The sequence below is a fragment of the Myotis brandtii genome, unplaced genomic scaffold (genome assembly GCF_000412655.1).
Source record: "Myotis brandtii unplaced genomic scaffold, ASM41265v1 scaffold1184, whole genome shotgun sequence".
Classification (NCBI taxonomy): domain Eukaryota; kingdom Metazoa; phylum Chordata; class Mammalia; order Chiroptera; family Vespertilionidae; genus Myotis; species Myotis brandtii.
In genome coordinates, this window is record NW_005354109.1 from 354,118 (window position 1) to 371,782 (window position 17,665).

Below are 17,665 nucleotides of genomic sequence, written 5' to 3' on the forward strand. Positions count from 1 at the left end.
ATGATTGGAATAGACCATGTAGGAAAATTATACTAAGAAGCTGTTGGAAGTTATGTAAAATGTTAACTAGGTACACAAAAAAATGAATAAATAAAAAAACCACAATTATTAGCTAAACCAATAAGAAAGTTATAAAAATCATTATCACATCACACTAAAATGTTTAGCTATGAATAATATTTGCAAAGGCATAATAACATAAGCATTCAATATTAGCAAAAACTTAATATAATCACTGTTGGATAGTAGGGAATAAAAAAAAAAGAAAAGCACTGCCAATTATCTAAACACTCATCTATAATTACAGCAAATGAATAATTTTTAAAAAATTAATGAATCAAAAGACAGGAGTACATGCATATCATTTATATATGGAAACAATGAAATAACCAAAATTCTGAGTCAATATTCCAGATAATGTGGGGGTTAAGGAATGGTATAAAGAGGTCATCACAGGATCCCTGTTTTTTTTTTTAATTTTTTGTTTATATTGATTTAAAAAACTATGTTACTTGATAAAAGTAAAATAAAATATATAAAAATTTGTAGCATGTTTAATAAAAAATAAACAAATGGAGAATAAAATAGGATTCTTAAAAATAAAAACATGATACTATTATAGAATAGAAAATGAGACAAAACTTCCCCAAATCTTCCAAAAGATAGAATAGAATAACTAAAAAATTTTAAGTTAAATAATAAGAAACAACTATGATTATTTCTAGAAGTTCATCATAAAACAATCCAGAAGAAATATAAAACAAATAAAAGGTAGAAGAATAAAAATCTAAAGCTATCACAGATGTCAAAACATATAAGACCCATTTTGAACTGTTGTTTTTCAAATCTATCTACAGAAAGGCTCCATTCTCCCACACACAACACCATAATCTAACCTTGTTGTTTGTTTTGTTTTGTTTTAATTTTTGAAACTCTCCAAGCTCTATTTCTCCTCCTGGATTTTTTTTTCTGTGTTTTTGTTTGTTTATTTTGCGATGCCTGAAAACTTAACTCTGACTCAGCTTAGGTCTTAGTTTTCATGCTTCTTTTCTCTGAAAACTTTCACTGCTACCTTCTCACTCTTCTTTTGTGTAGGGGGTTCCTCTCGGCAATCCCAGAACCCTGTCTGACACCCCTATTTTAGCACTTATTAAGCTGTCATGTTCATTCTATTTCTATATATCCTAACCTCTGACTGTAATCCTCACAAAGGCAAATATGTGTCCATATTCTATGTCATGATGGGTTTTACATATTTTGTTTTCATTAAAAAAACAAATATTCTAGAAAATTATATAAGACATTGACATAATAGACATAAAATAAAATAAAAAATTCCTTATATAATGCTGTTCTAATGTACTCATGTTTTGCTTCTAATTCCAGATGTGAGAACAGCGTGGGATATATATATATATATTTATATGCCTAAGCTCCCGACTAATGACCGAACAACCGGTCGATCTGGTTGCTATGACGTGCACTGACCATCAGGGGTCAGATGCTCAATGCAGGAGCTGCCCCCTGGTGGTCAGTGCACTCTCACAGCAGGAGCACTGCTCAGCTGACCCATGGGCACCAGACGCAGGGCTCATGGCTGTCGAGGACCACACTGCGGGGCGAGCTCCTCCCAATCAGGACTGATTGGGTGCAAGCCCGTGGCAAGCCCAGTGGGGCTGGGATGAGCAGGAGCAGCAGGCAGGAGCGGCAGTCCGACATCCCCTGAGGGGTTCCAGATTGTGACAAGGCACAGGCCAGGCTGAGGGACCCACCGGTGCACAAATCCATGCACCAGGCCTCTAGTTTGTATATATTCATAGCTCTGTCTGAGGGTCCAATGTTTTGCTTGAAATTTAATGTCCAGTAATGTTTAATTTTTATAAGATTTCTAATAGTACCCTAGTATTTTTAACTTCTTACATAGATAACATCATAATCATTTGGTAACTGCTAAAGGGTATATTTTCTATATCATTCCTCATTTTTAAATGAGTAGTTCATTTATATACATTTAAAAGTAACACATATATTTTATTTTCTGATTTTAAAGCTATAATATGCATGCTCTATTACTGAGAAAAAAATATCAGATGTGATATTATCACATATAGCTGAATCACTTTTAGAGTCTTATTTTTCAACCCATAGAGTAAATTATTTTAAATTTTTGTTGTAATTTACACACCTAATTTATTTTTGTTAATTATTTAACCATTGTACCAAATACCTTTAAAAAACACATATAGGAAGCATCATTATTATGAAGCATCATCATTATTTTTATTTGAGCTGATGATAATTAACATTTTCATATATATTTATTTGAACAAAATGATATGTAACAAATATAATATGTATTTTTGAATTTCTGCCAGGCTTTTTCAGTCTAGTAAACCAGATTTTAATTCAGATGGAGTTCTTAGAATGTCTGCTTGCCACCAGGGAATGGTACCCATGGGGATTCTACAGATATTCTGAAAGATTGATAGAATGATAAAGTACTCTGAGAATCTCAGAAAACACTTTTTGATGGAAATAAAAATAAAAAGGTAAACAAATAATACCCATTTTGAAAAAAGGAAAGCATTATTGAGAATGCATTTACATATAAGCAAGTACAATCTACCCCAATTATCTAGCATTCTTTAGAATCACTATTTGGAAAGTTAAAAAATTATTCAAAAGTGAAGAGTATAAAAATTCAGGACTCCTTCTTCATTGACATGTTTTTATAATTACCATCTTCATTTACCTTAACATTCTGAAAATGTGTTGCTCATAGTTTAAACTGGTCCCTAACATAAACATAGACTTTTTTTTTTCCTAATCTTTAAAAAAGTTTTTTAAATTATGGTTGACATACAATATTATATTAATTTCAGGTGTACACCCAAGTAATTAGACATTTTAAAACTTACTAAGAGATCATCTTGATAAATCTCATACCCATCTGACACCATACATAGTTAATAAAATATTATTGTCTTTACTCCCTATGCTATACTTTACATCTCCATGACTATTCTGTAACAATCAATTTGTACTTCTTAATCCCATCAACTTTTTAATCAGTCTCCTCTAGCCCCCTCTCATCTGGCAACCATTAAAATGTTCTCTGTAAGTATGACTCTGTTTCTATCCTGCTTGTTCATTTATTTTGATTTTTAGATTCAATTGTTGATAGATATGTATTTATTGTGATTTTATTGTTCATATTTTTTATCTTTGTTCTTCAGCTGCTTGAAGAAGACTCTTTAGAATTTCATGTAATATTGGTTTGGTGGTGATGAGCTCTTTTAGACTTTTCTTGTATGGAAAGCTCTTTATATGTTTTTCTATTCTAAATGATAGCTTTGCTGGGTAGAGTAATGGTTGTTGGTCATTGCTTTTTATCACCTTGAATATTTCTTGCCACAACCTCCTGGGTTGCAAAGTTTCTGTTGAAAAACCAGCTGACAGTCTTATGGGAGCTCTCTTTTAGGTAACTAACTGCTTTTATCGTGTTGCCTTTAAGATATTCTCTTTGTTCTTAGCCTTTTACACTTTAATTATAATGTGTCTTGGTCTGAGTCTCTTTGGGTTCATCTTGTATATGCACATTATGGAGGTGCTAGAAGACCAGAGAGAGCAAAAATTTGAAAACCTATATGGAAAAAATAATGACAGCAAACTTCCCTAACCTGGTGAAGGAAATAGAAATACAAGTCCAGGAAGTGCAGAGCATTCTAAACAAGATGGACATAGAATTTTAAGGAAAAAGTATTTTAGAAATTGAATATATTTTCAATTATTTTATTTTAAGATCACTTCTATCAGAATAAACAAGAGTTTATTTAGTGTAGTCATGAAATTAGTTTTCTATAGACTTATAGGTAATATTGATATACTGGATTTACATATCTAGAAGTATTACCTTCTAAATATTTTAGTTTATTTCAAATAAATACTGGTAATACAATTGTTTCAAGACACACATATTCAATATTCCTTAAGATTTAGGTTTATCAATTATAAATAATTTTATAAACAATAAATCTATATTATCTCTTTATCTATACTTAATAAATACTGTGGGATACATTAATACTATGAAATTTTCCCAATTTTAAATGTAAATATATCAAATAATTTTGTAAGCTATCTCTCCATAGAAAACTCTGACTAAAACAAGTCATTTTAAATGTTATGCATATTCAGATTACCAAGGTTTATTGCAGCTCTCTGTTACTGCCATTATTTTATCTTATGGTATTAGAAGAAAAAGGCAAAAATTTCAGATTCTTAAATGTGCTTCTAGCCCTTGTGTACTTATCTGAAAGTCAGTGTACAAGTTGACTGCTTCATATATATAGTGGTCCCTTTTCTTTTGAATGCATCTGACCTCCATCTTCCTTTGCAAATTCAGACCTTTACTCAATCCTCTTTTATGTTTTACAAGAGGCCCATTGCATGACATTTTTGCACTGGTGAGCGGGGGCTCTCAGTCCGGCCTGAGCCCTCTCGCAGTCCGGGACCCCTTGGGGGATGTCCGCCTGCCTGCTTAGTCCCAATCCCCCCAGGGAACAGGCCTAAACCAGCAGTCAGACATCCCCTGAGGGGTCCTAAGTGCTGCTGCAGAGGTGGGAGAGGCTCCCACCACCACCACTGTGCTTGCCAGCTGTGAGCCAGCTTCTGGCTGAGCATCACTCCCCCTGTGGGAGCACACTGACCACCAAGAGCAGCTCCTGAATTGAGTGTCTGCCATCTGGTGGTCAGTGCACATCATAGCAATTGGTCGTTCTGCCATTCAGTCGATTCGCATATTAGGGTTTTATTATATTGTCACAGATTATCTCTGCTTATGTTGTAAATTTGTTGGTGATTTTACTCATGGTTTTGTACTTTTGTTCTTTGCTTCAGGTAGAATAACCCCCTTGAGTATTTCCTTTAATGGAGGTCTTCTGGAGATGATTTCATTCATATGTGGGATATAAAACTGAAACTCAAATGCAGACAATAGTATGGTAGTTGCCAGAGGGAAGGGGGTGGGAGTAGCAAAGGGTGAAGGGGGAAAATATATAGTAACGAAGATGATTTGACTTTGGGTGATGGGTACACAAAGCAATATACAGGCCATGTATCATAGAAATGTACACTTGAAACCTATATCATCCTATTAAGCAATGTCACCCCAATAAATTTAATTTAAAAAAATAAATAAAATTTAACATTATAAAAAAATGGACTCCTTCAAATGAACCACTCAGAAAGAAACAGGGACTAACTCCAAATAATAAAAGGTCAAATTCTGTCAAGAAAATGTATTTATTACTCTATTATTTTAAAACTTTCAATTTAGAAGAGCCTGTGACATGCCAAATGCAAAATCTGAGAGCTTCTGTCAGAAGCACAGTGGTGAACTGTGACTTCAACTCAACCTATGTATAAAGAGAAACTGACATTGCAACCTTATCCTCTTCCCTGACAGGATGCAACATTTTGAAAATGCTTGAAACACCCAGTGCAACACTGATATATATCAGTGAGAAATGTTGAATTATTGGAAAACTTCATTTTCTTTTTACTGTGGGATTTTAGTTAAATGCCCATTAATTTCAAGATTTTGCTTATTAGACTACTTCTGAATTATAAAAAATACTTTAACTTAAAATCCATATCCATTTAAATGACCTGGCTAATTTATCTGCGGTTAGGATAGTGCTTCTCATTTTTCAAATCTATTATTTTTTTGTTGTTGTTTCCACACAGTTTGCTTTCCTCAGGATCTATAATGTCCCAAAAAGTCCCTTAGCATTAATTTATAGGAGAACTTCAGCCAGTTTTGCCATTCTCTACTCTTTTTGGACATTTTTGTATGCAACATGTCAATGGGCTATATTTAGAATGATGTTCATTATTAGATAGATTTTCAATATCATTTTGCTCTTTAGTCAGTGGTATTTGTTAATATCGATATTAACCAGGTTCACATCAAAATATAAACGCTTTAACAAAAGGCAATTGGAAAATAATGAGCTGTAATTGTTTGTGTGTGTGCTTTCAAGGATAATCCCTTATTTAATAAAGGTTATCAATTGATCACACACATCAAGAATTTAAATGTGCTGATTAATCCTACTTCCTTCCCTGCTATGACATGCAAATCATGAGTAGCCCAAATGTTCAGGCCTCTCTAACCTGTGAATAAATACAAAGTCATGTTTCCATACTTACAAACTTTTTGTTTCCTACTTATTATTGCTGCATCTCAAATTTCTCAGCAAAACAGAAAGCTGTCTTGTTATTACTGGGAGTCTACAAAAGAACATGTCCCTTGTTTTTATAATGCAGTATGCCCCCTGTAATTGCTACTCTGAGTCTTATTTTGCTGCTACCCCAGGTCCGCCTGCCCATTGTCCATTGCCCCATAAATCATCCTTAGGGGTGGCCTCTTTCTATCTGCCAATTTAGTTTCTGAAGAGAACATTAATATTCTTGCCAGACATATTTTTCTCAGTACTCCAAAATGCCCCTTCTCTGTGATACAATTATATAGTACAGGGTTCTGAATAGAGGCTGGAAAAAAATGGTTATCTTCTCAACTCTGAGCCGAAAGTACTTATATGTGCCTCACACCATAGTATTTGAGCCCCAAAATTCTAGAAATTCCTCATGAAAGTTGTTCTGACTCTTTCTCTCAGCTGTTCATCTCTTGCAAGTAACTCTCAAAAGTAAAAATCAACAACAAAAACCACCCATGAATAAAAATCAACAGCAAAAGCCTCTCGTGACCTCACTGCAGAAATAAACTATCTTCATTCAAGCACACACAATAATGTATTTCTCCCACTTTCTCTCTCCACCTCATATACAAATTAAGGAACCATCCTCAGACATCTATCCCCAGCACATCTACCCCTACCAATAGAGTACGTTACCTCTGGCATACATATTAACTTCTGGCTAACTGTTTCTCTACCTAACTAAATCCGAAATCCATTAGGGTGATTTGCCTAAAATGAGGCAGCACCCTGCCCCAAATATAAATTGTAGTATCCACCTCTAAAGACAAAAGAGAAAAACAACTTTTAAATGATTACTGTGACTACCTAGTGTGTAAACAGTAGGCTATAGTATACAGTGTCCCACTGCATGTAAAAGTCAAATGGCCTCATGAAGTTTGCAACAGTGTCATTGTCTATGACTGTATCTGGTTCAAGTCAAGAAGTCTATCAAACATGTTTACACTTGAATTAGTAAAGCACTCGTTCAAATTATGTGTTGGAAATTGTTGTTTTGGAAGACAATATACCTAACAACTTGATTTTTTTTTCAGGATTATACTAAAGAAATAAAATGACATTTATCAAATATTTCAGCATGCATCAAACACTATGCTAATGGCTTCACAATGTTATGAAAAATTCCGATCAGAATGAATTTAAGGATTTGCAGGATGTGACATTCAGGGGTATGAGAAATTGGAAGTTGTTAGCACACATGAAGTAGGAGCAACACATATAGAGTAACCATAGAAACCAACAGAAAAAAAGCATGAATGTGAACTTGTGATTGTTGCCTCTAACTCAACTGTACTATCAGTGAACTTACTAAGCCTAATATTGACCACAGACCTTTTGTGATTGTTTTTGACTTAGTAAATCCCAAACCAGCTCCCTTCCTTGAAGCATCATCTCACAAGGCCTTACCTTGAACTACTGACTTCAGTTTGCCCCACAGATCACTGATGTGCCATTTTTAAGTCCTTCCTCTCTGTGTTTCATTTCAGATAGGTTCTATTTCTATTTCACTAGCCTTTTCTTCTACACTATCTAATTAGCCATTAGTTATATCTGGTGTATGTTTTATCTCACACATTGTAGTTATTCCTCTTTAAAGGTTCAATTTGAATGGTGTTTAAAGCTTCTATTTCTCTACTTGACATATTCAATCATTCCTCAACATTCATTTATTTATTATTTATTGTTAACTCTCACCCAAGGATATTTTTTCATTTATTTTAGAAAGAGTGGAAAGGAGAGAGGGAGGAGAGAGAGAGAGAGAGAGAGAGAGATGAGAGAGACATATCAATTGGTTGCCTCCCTCATACACCCCAACCAGGGCCAGGAATGGAACCTGCAACCCAGGTGTGTGTCCTTGACTGAGATCAAACCCAAGACCCTTTGGTGTGTGGGATGATTCTCTAACCACTGGACAGGGCTCCTCAATCTTCTTGAACATATAAAATGCAGTCATACTGTTTCAAAGGCCTTTTCTACTAATGCTTTTACTGTCATCAGTTTTAATTGACAAATGTTTCTCCATGTGAGGATTATAAACTTTTGCCTTGTTTTTTGAGTGCCTACAATTTTTCATTGGATGTTAGAAATTACAAATTTTGCTTTGTTAGGTGCTGTTTGTATATAAATATTCTCAACTTTATTATGAGATACAATTAAGTTACTTGGAAACAGTATGTTTGATTATCCTCTTCAGGGCCTTGCTTTACTGTTCCCCACTGCTGAGTGTTCTACAGTATGCCCCACAAATAATTAAGTTTCCCACTCTGACTTCTGGATAAAGGCACTAATTCTGACCATGTGTGAGCTTTGGGGATTGTCTCCTCTAATCCTTTTTGGCAATTCTCTCCCACTTTAGGTAGTTTCCTCAGAAGTGTGTCCTGATCAGTTCTCAACTGAGTACATACATGGTATTTGCATCTCTGTAGTTGTCTCTCTGCAACTCTCTCTTTCCTGGTGCTCTGCCCTCCAAACTCTAGGCATCTTGGCCTTCCCAGACTCCCACCTAAATCTCTCACACTCAGGGAGGCTAGCAGGCCCCATCTTGTTTACTTTCTCTGTGCCAACATTTAATATCTCTCTTCAGGCAGTAACCTGAGAAATTGCAATACTCATCTGATTTGTATTCCATCTCTGAGAGGTCATGGTTCTTTGTTGCCTATTTTTAATGTCGTAAAAACCATTGTTTCATGTATTTTCATTTTGTAATTGTTTTATGCAGTGTTATAGACTGAATTAATTTATTGAAATCTAATACTCAATGTGGCTATATCTGGATATGATTTCTAAGGCAATATTTAAGGTTAAATGAGGTCCTAACAGTGGGGCCCTGATCTGATAAGATTGGTGTCTTTAGAAGAAGAAACACCAGAGTGCTCACTCTCTTTTCTCTACTTTTCTCTCCTCTTCTCTCCTCACAGGTGCACAAAGGAAAGAACACAGGGAGAAGATAGCCATCTACAAGCCAGAAAGAGAGCCCTTGTCAAAAACTAAATCTGCTGACATCTTGATATTGGACTTCTGGCCTCCAGAACTGTGAAAAAGTCATCTTTTGTTCTTTAAACCGCTTGATTTGTGGTATTTTGATACAGCAACACAAGCAGACCAATATAAGCAGGTAGATAAACCCTGTCCCTGCTGCTCTATCTTGGCTGAAAGCAGACATCCTGGTTAAGTATTTCTAATCATGCACTCAGCACACTAAATTCAAAGGCGTTAGTGATACAGAGAACATGGAAGTGAAAGCATGGAGCTATATCAACAAGGTCCAGTAATGGTAATGATAGTGCCATTCATTGAGCATTTAATTATGTATTAAGTACAGTGCTAAGTGCTGTAATTTCATTATACCATTTGTTTCTCTTAAAAAATCAATAAAGAAGTCTAGAATTTCTTCTATTCAGAATAACACCAACTCTCCCTAGACCTCTAAACCACAAAAGGCAGTAGTGAGAAGGGATCTTGAGAGTTTTGTATGCCGTAGTCATCTGGCAAAATCCTGATTCTTGTTCTTCTTATCTCTCATTCTTGACATCAGAAATCTTCTTTGAAACATATGGACTAGTCTCATTAGGTATCCAATTCACCAAAGAATTGCAATTTATAAAAAGCAAGTAAATATGTACATAGAAGATGTGAAAGAGAGTGGATCAGAAGAAAATAGAAGAGAAAATGTTTGAAAATGTTCCAAAGGTCATGAAAGACATCAAGCCAATGATTCAAATGCTCTGAAAGTCCCAAAGAGGATAAATACAACAACAAAACAAAACAACAACAACAACAACAGTCTAAGAAGAAATACAGTGAAACTGCTAAAAAACAAAAAAGAAAATGTTGAAGCACCAAGAGAAATTGATATATACCTTCATAGGGTAAACAATAAGACAGCAAGTTTCTCAATATAAATTATGACAGCCAAGAGATAATGGAATGGAACTTTATACTAAAGAAAGAAAATAAATACCAATCTAAAAAGTCCATGATCAATAATATAATCTTCAAAACTATAGGTAAAAAAATAAATATTCGATGTTTCTCTCTCATCGACATTTCTAACTCTCTATCCCTCTCCCTTCCTCTCTGTGGAGAATCAATAAAATATATTTTAAAATATATATATTTTGAGACAAATAAAAGGTTAAATTTTTTTTCCAAGTAACTTGACTTTAAAACAAACAAAAATTAACTGAAGTGAATTCTTCAGGGAAAAAGAAAATTATACAGAAGAAAATGAGAAAACAAAGTAAGGAAGGAATAGCATAAATAATGATAAATGAGTAAATATAGAAAAATATCAATAGGTATGTATTGATCATATTTATATATTGGACCTCTATTCTGGGATGAATACCCATGTAACAAATTTTTATCTCAGCATATCCTGTTTTAAACCTAATATACCTCCAACGTAATATGTGCAAAATTGAAAGCATGGTCTTCCAACACGATTGCTTCTTTCATAGTTGTCATTAAATTGGTAAATAGCAACTTTACCTATCCAATTATTCAGGTTAAATATCTTCTAGTGAACTTTTTATGCCTTTAAATTTTTTTTCACATCTATATCCAAACTTTCAAAAAATTATTCTTCTCACTATTGCAAGAATCAAATGACACCACCTCCACTTGTTACCATTGACTAAATAAAATATTCAATATATATCTATATATATAAAAGCCTAATATGCAAATTTCCCCTTGGGTGTTCGACCAGGAGACCAGGAGTTGATTGCTCACTATGACGTTCATTGAGCACCAGGGGGTGGCATGGAATGAAGGAAGGCCCTGGCAGCAGCCAAGGGAAGGGTGGCCCCAGTGGCAGCTGGGGAAGAAAGGCCCTGGCCAGTAGCCGGGAGGCCCCGATTGGCCCTGATCACCAACCAGGCCTAGGGACCCTACCCATGCATGAATTTTGTGCACTGGGTCTCTAGTATGTGTGTGTGTATATATCATTGTCAAAATACCATTCTTTAAATTATTTATATTTTCACAGTGATTTGAGAAGACATCTTAAAACAATCTATATAATAAAATAAGTTTTACACATTTTCGTGTGAAATGCTTTCTAGATGAGAGGTGAGGTACCTATTAGGAAGAAGCACACTAAACTTTTCCTTATCTTTGGGCATACCTATGACTGTTTGTTGCCCTGAGAACTTCAAAGCACATGTGTATCAGGGTAAAATATATTTTGAAATCATTGGAAAATAATTTATAAATTATAAAAAAGAATCCATTCTTGTTTTTGACATGTTAGTGAGTACATCACATGATTTAATTTATCAATAAGAATAGATAGTGAAATAAATATTTTAAATAAGCTGCATAGTAACACTTATCATATATCCCCAAAATAAATATACAAAACTTAATACTTATTAAAATGTAAATTGTTCAACAGAGTAGTGACAAGCTTGTTTCTATGTGTGGGATTTCTGATAAAATCCATGTTTCTTTCATTAAAAAATGTTATCTGATTTCTCATTAACTCAGATATTAAATTTCAAAGGCGATAATCATGGAAGGAAATAGTACATGTTTATATAATTCCACATTTTTTAGTATACATCTTACATGATTTTTAAGACAATTGCTAGAATATAGTTGGATTTTATAGAAGTACTTCCTTATTTGACAATTATTCTCTATTTGTAATAGTATTTCTCATCATTTAAAAAGAATATGACACTATTGCTTTTCAGCTGCCAGGACTTGATGAGTTCTCTGGAGACCAAGGCCTCTACCCAGGACAGCACTCACCAAGAAGGCCATGTTCAGTTCCAGCGTTAGGATCATGCAGCCCAATGGAGAGAAGCCAGCTGATTTTGAGACAGGCATCTCCTAGGATCTCCAGAGCCTAAAGGCCCAGCTATTAGGGTTGAATACTCGAGCCATAAAGTAAAGTTGGTGTAGGTCTGAAAGCTATTATCTTTGTTCCTGTTTCTCAACTGAAATAATTTCAGAAAGTCCAAGTCTAGCTAGTAAGAAAATTGAAGAAAAAGTTCAGTGGAAAGCACATTGTCTTTATCGCTCAGAGGAGAATTCTGCTTAAGCCAACTTGAAAAAAGCCTACAAACAAACAAAGAAACAAACAAATGCATCAACAAATAAGCATACGCAGCCCAGGAGCCTCACTCTGACAGCCTTGCTAGATGCGATCCCCGAGGACTTGGTTTTCCTAAGTAAAAGTGTAGGCGAGGGAATTCAAGTGACCCTGGATGGCAGCGGGCTCATAAAGGTTCATTTGGATAAAGCACATCATGGAACACAAGCTTGAAACTTCTCTGATGTCTATAAGGAGCTCACTGGCAAGGATGTTCATTTTGAATTCCCAGAGTTTCAGCTGTAAACAAAAACTAAATAAAATATCATTCACAATAAAAAAGAATATCACATTACTAAGAAGGAACTGTCTTTCTAGAAATAATATTGCTTCCCATGATTCAGGAAAATGTTATCTGAGTATATACCCATTAGTTAGATGACAACCAATCTGTGGTGCCAAAAGGAATATGACACATCGCATCTGTAGTTTAACTCCATTTCCCCTTACTTTACACCACTGCCTATCTATATTTCATTTCAAACATTGTAAAAGTGAATTCCAATGGGCTTAATATGAAGAGCAATTGATATTCCCTTCTTATTTAATGCACGTTTGCACCCATTTATTCCTTTTTGCAATTCTCAATGATTATTTTCCCTTGTTTTTAAACTATGAAATAAATTACTTATCACCTGAAGATTTAATTTCCATTTACATCACTTTTAAAATCATTAAGAAAGCTAATGTTAAGATTGATCACTGTATCAGCTCCCTTCAACTTGACAGTCTGTTATTTTTTCATTATTCTTTACTATCCTTCAGCATACTGTCAGTCTTTCTGACAACCAACATAGAGCCAATACTATGAGTTAATTTTTCAAGCAAGATAATGTAAAAAAATATGAAACAACTTTAAGTGTTTTATGGTAATGTATTCTCCTATAGCAAAATTCTATCACCGAGAGCAAACTTATTTATAGAATGATTTATCATTAATGGGAGGTGAGATAATAATCATAATTACCAATCTAATGTATTGTAGTATTTTATGCTCTAATAAATATATAGACAAATAAATCAGAATACAATTTCAATTTGCATCATGCCATTTCAATCATGAATGTAAAGTTAGCTCTTTTTTTCTGAGTTCCAATTATGAACTAGATCCAAATAGTTCAATGTGATTATTCAATTGATACAAAATATTTGTCAATTTGCTGTGTATAAATAAATTGTACAACTCATTACATAGATTCAAAAATAGAGAACTCTAAACATAGGCAATATCTCATTTAGTTTAGAGGAGGGGATATATCTAAAGATTAATGTTTTGTCAGTTGCCTCTGGAAATTTCCTGTAGCCTTCAATCAATCAGTCAAACAATTTTGTTTGATTTATACAATTTCTTCAATATCCCCTTACCACCTGTCTTTTCAGATATGTTTGGTTCATTATTAGAGCAGGCCTTTCTTTTTCCTCTTCTAGTGATATAAGAATTGCATCAATTTCTATTTATTTTTTCCAGGTGTCTTCCTTAAGTTACCAAAGAGAAAAAAACAGTTATATTTAATTTAACTGCATTTTAAACACAATGCATATAATCCTATATAATAAAGAGGTAATATGCAAATTAACCCTCACACCTCACAAGATGGCTGCCTATGACCAGGCCAGCAGGGGGGTTAGTGAGGGGCGACCAAATGACTGAACAAGCAGGCTGCGTGGGGTGACCAAGCCGGCAGAGGGGGCAGTTAGGGGCAACCAGGCATGAAGACAGGTGAGCAATTAGGAGCCAGCAGTCCAGGATTGTGAGAGGGATGTCTGGGATTGGGCCTAAACCAGCAGTTGGACATCCCCTGAGGGGTCCCAGATTGGAGAGGGTGCAGGTTGGGCTGAGGGGACCTCCTCATGCACGAATTTTGTGCACCGAGCCTTTAGTCTTATGATAATATTGATTCAAAATTATATAACAATTTCTGAAACCTAAATTAATATTAGCCCAAGCATTGCCAAATATTTTAGGACATAAAACCATTTTTTTTTCAAATGAAATCATAAGATTACCTCAAAGTATATAACATATAAAAATAGAATATTTCTGGGTGAAACAAATTCAAGGGAGTAGGGGCATGGGAGTCTCCCTTTATCTGCATTTCCAGACCTCCATGCTTCTCTACCTCACATATCCTTGGGCACCTCCAGAGAATTCTAAGATGATGAGAAAATCAACTTTGTTTCTTGGTAAAGTGGACAGGGAGATATATGGATTAAGTGATACACATTTAGATCAGATGAATTGTTGATATCAAGTGTTAGTAGAATAGCAGTTAAACACACACACACACACACACACACTTGTTCTGAAAAATCTACAAGTATTTTATAGATATAGATTTCCTCCCAAGAAAGATTCTATTCTGTTAGCTGTGATGTGCCAAATGAACTTTTCTAGTGGATCTGAAAATCTTTCATAAAGTCTATTTGCAAGTAATCCCATATTGTGGTTTACACACAAGTCACTTTGTGCTGCATTTATTTTCCAATAGAATTTAATGTGCTTGACATGATAACAGGTGTCATATATCATTGGAAAAAACTATTACTCTAAAATGCTTTGTAAACAAAATTTATTTCCCTCATTCATTTTCAAGTAGCTGTACTAGAAAATCTCAAACTAATACTTCAGCTAGTCCAAATAAAGAAATAACATACACAAGAACAGAACGTTTTTTAGAGGATTTCTCCAGTATTTTTGAAACTCAAAATATGGAAAGTAATTTAATTTTTTATCAAAGTAAAATTAAATTAGAAACTACACTTATGCAATGGGATTATATAAAAATATAGTTACTTCTTATGTAAAAAGTAAAATTATGTAGTTATTAAATAGTGGTGTATTTGGTACCATTGTAATTATTTGGTTAGTAATAACAGGAAAGGAACAAAAGGTAAACCAGACATTATTAGCATGTCATTTGGCAGCTTCACAAAGAAGCTGCAATTTCACACTCCCCAGGGAAACACTAGCCCATTCCTTGCAGATGACTGGGAGAAGGGACTGGACAAAGGGGAGGATGAATGCATGGGCAGTGAAGTTGGGATGATGTAGGAAAGGTGATTACTGTCAGTCAAACATGAGAACAGAAATCAATGGCTAGAGTAGGCAATGCCAGTGCAAGCCCACCATAATTTGGGAATACATATCCTGTAGACAGAGGGGTTTGCATTCCCTTGTCTCTCTCTCTCTTGGCTCTCTTGCATTCACCCATATGGCCCACAGCTATATAGACCCCACACGCAATGGACAAATGGACTAGAGCTGGGAACACAAACTAAGCTAGCCTAATGCTGGATTAGATTCTGTCCCAACAGGGGATGGAAACTCTGGACATTAACTGTGATTTTAGTTCTGCTGAAGCTACAAATACAGTTCTTCCTTGGAGAGACATAGGGAAATGGGACCTTAGAAACTCCAAGGTATAATGCACAGGGAAAAAAAAAAAAACTTTCTATAATATCTCATCCTCCCATGTGAGTCTCAGAAAATTCACTTTCTCGGGATTCCACAAGAAGCCCAATCCCACTAGCAACTGATGCCAATAATAGTTTGGCCCCCAACACAGGGCAGACACCAGGAAAATTGCCTTGTGTAAAGTGTGTAAAGCATCCCTTCTCTGCTCCTTCCCTACAAAAGTGCACGTACAGCCTCTGGACCTACAGCACTCAGAGGGCAAAAGAACAGAAGAACCACCTGGCCTGGTCTGTGGTGAGAAACCTTTCTCCCTAGCCTGGGAGTTTTACAAGCCATTGCTCACACTCTCTCCTGTATTGGTGCTTGTCTAGATTTTTCTCATACAGAAGGCCACAGGCATATGAAAAAGTGCTCAAAGTCACTGATCACCCCAGAGATGCAAGTCAAAATGATAATGAGGTACTACCTCACATCTGTCAGAATGGGTGTCATCAACAAATCAAGGACAAGTGCTGGCGAGGATGTGGAGAAAAAGGAACCCTCGTGCACTGCTGGTGGGAATGCAGACTGGTGCAGCCACTGTGGAGAACAGTATGGCGTTTCCTCAAAAAATAAGTATGGAACTGCCAGTTGACTCAGTGATCTCACTTCTAGGAATATATCCCAAGAAATCAGAAACACCGATCAGAAAGGATATATGCACCCCTATGTTCTTCTTTTTTTCTGCCCTACTTCACTTCTGCTTCTTCTGACCCAGATCCAGGAGAAAGTGGCCCCCTGCTCCCAGCACCAAAGCCACATCAGACTCTGGAAAAAGCTGGGAAAGTGTGTTGCCACGAAATTTGTTCCTAGTGCCCCTACTATTTTCCTCATGTACAAAACTCCTCTCTCCCCACCTTTCTGCTACTGCCTGTGTTTCGCCTGTGTTAGCCTCAGCATGTGAGTCCCTGCAGGGTAACGGGCAGGTGGGTGCCAGGGGAACACAGAACAGAACGTGGGAAGTGAGCACATACTCGCTTGCTTGGAATTTACTCCTGGCACATGAAACCCCAAGTGCCCCCAGCTCGCATCAGCCCCATGAGGGGCTAGCATTCGCAGCCCTAGCCAGGGGCTTAGGGCATGGCTTGCAGCCCAGGAGTTTGTAGCATGCCCAGCTGCTTCACCCCAATCTTCTATAGTGTGCAGTGGGGCAAACTGTCATCAGCCACGGTGCCCGCCCCAGCTGTGAGCACAGCTCCATTCCCCTTCTGCCTCTCTCTGCCCTCTCCCTTTCACTCAGGCAGCACCTTCATGTGTAGTGCATGCAAGCTTGCCACCCCCGGGAGCTCAGACCTCACTTGGATCTGCAACCCAAAACTCTGGTTGGGAATTTCCCCTTCTCTGGTAGCTGAGTGTACATACCCCTTCCCCTTCACCCTCCCCCGCCCCACCCCAGCCTTGTGTGCTTAGGGATTGGCAGCTGTGAGCAGGTTGGGCTTGGGGTTGAACCTCAGGGGGGAAAGGGTGCTGTTTATCTGTCTGGTCCAAGATGAGTCCCCCTGGAACTGCTGGCTTCCTGGACTCATCCTCTGCCCTGCTAGTTGCTTAGGGGTGGGGACCACAGCCATCACTGTGCCATGTTGCTTGTGGGAGGGCATTGTAAATTGTATCTGCCCTCGACAGCCCCCATGTTGTTGAAGGGTGGAAGCTGCATCCAGGCACCACTGGTAAGTTTTAGCTTCTATTACAAATGCAACTGATACTGTATTTTGATTCATGCAAACACTACTGCTGTGTATTTTGGTATGCAAGTCTTGCTACTTATCATTAACTAGAGGCCCGGTGCACAAAAATTTGTGCACTCGGGGGGGGGGGGCCTCCAGCCCGGCC

The 17,665-nt window shown here is 36.4% G+C and overlaps 1 pseudogene; it reads left to right on the plus strand.

The window, feature by feature from the left end:
- The first annotated feature begins 12,048 nt into the window (after nt 1-12,048).
- Nucleotides 12,049-12,627, plus strand: LOC102247004 (annotated as a pseudogene).
- Nucleotides 12,628-17,665: the final 5,038 nt, after the last annotated feature.